This window comes from Neolamprologus multifasciatus, chromosome 6 (genome assembly GCF_963576455.1).
Source record: "Neolamprologus multifasciatus chromosome 6, fNeoMul1.2, whole genome shotgun sequence".
In the NCBI taxonomy this organism is placed as follows: Eukaryota; Metazoa; Chordata; class Actinopteri; order Cichliformes; family Cichlidae; genus Neolamprologus; species Neolamprologus multifasciatus.
This window is the reverse complement of record NC_140444.1, coordinates 1899067-1900775: the sequence shown is the minus strand read 5'-3', so window position 1 is coordinate 1900775 and position 1709 is coordinate 1899067. Positions and strand designations below refer to the sequence as shown.

The 1709-nt window shown below is 48.2% G+C and overlaps 1 long non-coding RNA gene across 1 annotated transcript; it reads left to right on the top strand.

Annotated features, from left to right (window-relative positions):
- The first annotated feature begins 306 nt into the window (after positions 1–306).
- On the top strand, positions 307–1281 carry LOC146516120 (uncharacterized). Its single transcript, XR_014874372.1, has 3 exons — positions 307–381; positions 454–659; positions 740–1281. It is a non-coding gene; the product is annotated as an uncharacterized LOC146516120 (long non-coding RNA).
- Positions 1282–1709: the final 428 nt, after the last annotated feature.

Genomic DNA, 1709 nt, shown 5'->3' with positions numbered 1-1709 from the left:
GTTTCCCAGCCAGTTCATTCTGAGACCGCGGCGTCATCGCCTGCTACTTCCACATCGTCGCCTGCAGCGTCTGGTCCCGCTGCCGTCTGGTCCCGCCGCGGCTACACCGTCATCAGATCCAGCTTGGCCTGTTCCACCTCGCCTCTGCCGGCTGCTTTCCAGGCCCCTAGTTGGCCGTCGAGGCTGGCCTCCTGAGAAAGTTCGTGTCATGGTCTGCAGTGGGTGGCTGGAATTTCCATAAGGCTCCTGAACCTACCTGGGATCCGCCCCTGGGCAGGGCCACCTCCTCCAGCACACCTGGAGCCAATTGCAGGCAATCAAGCCAGAGGGATTTAAGCCACACGTTGATGTTCATTCACTGCCAGTTCGTCATCAACACATGTTGGTAACAGGCCTTATACTTCAAGTTCTTGCTGTGATCTATCTTGTTAACCAGACTCTCTTGTGCTGCAGTTGCTGTATTCACCTTGGCTCACGCTCCACCTCCAGACTCAGGATACCAAGCAATCATTTTGAAAATCTCTCTGTGCCTCACCTGCCTGCCCTCCTGCCATCACACTCCATCTGAAGCCCCGGATCTCAGGTCAGCCTTTCCACGCCACTCAGCCCCCCCTGGATTCTCTCACCCCCCTCTCAACGCTCCATGTCCCCTACTGCAAGTAAGAATTGCTACTCTTACAACTTGCCACGTCAGAGCTGCCTCCACTCCCTCCCTAACTCCACTATCGTCTCTCTTCAGTGTGACTGTTCCCTGCTCAGCTCCACTCTGCATCTCAGGCCTCATTCCCTCGCCCTAGCCACGTTTCCCAGGCCACGCCTCGTCAAACTCCACATCTTATTGTTTAGTCTTTGCTACGTTTTTTGCACTTACGCCTAATAAAGTGTTATATCATCTGCTGTCTCTGCTCTGGGTTTCTGCACCTGAGTCCTGTTCAGTACAGGCCGCTCGGCCCCGTGACAGTTCGTCGCCACCGCTGGCTTCGGGGTCAGCCTCTGGAACTGCTCTGTCGTCGCCTCCTTCCGCGTGGCCGGCCTCCTGAACTGTTTTGGCCCTTGTGTTGTTGACCTCCGGGTCGACCCCCTGAACTTTTCATGGACTCCTGTTGATCTAGTTTGGTTTTTGATCTGTTTTCCTGAGTTCTTGGACTTTGTGCTCCTTGTTTTTTGGTTGCTTCTGTTTGTTTTCATGGTTTGCTTTCTGTTTTTGTTTGGTGCCAGCAATAAAGCGTCAGTTCCATTTTCATCTCCTGCATTTGGATCCACATCTCCACCTGCCCACACACACAGAGCTCTGACAAATTCAATATCATTAGCATGATTTAAACCCTATATTTATCTAAAGGGTACTACAAAGATAATATTTTAAATGTGTAAATTAACAAACACTGTGATAGGACAATGAATTTCTAAGCTTTTTGCCACATTGTGATCAGTGCGTCTGACATGTTTGCTGTTTTATTACTAAGTGTTGATACTAATTAACCTCAGTGATTAACTTTTATTATTTGTATTATTTGCGCTAAATTAATTAATTAAAAATGAGCATTTGAAAAATAAAACTTTTTTGATATGTTTGCTTCTTTTAGTTTGTTTTTTCTAAAAAAAAGAAATGAGTAAGATGAACACCGCTTCGTGCTTGCATCACTGTACTTACAAGTATCTACGTGCACACGCGTGCAGCTTGTGTTTCTGCATGTGTGACTGTGTTT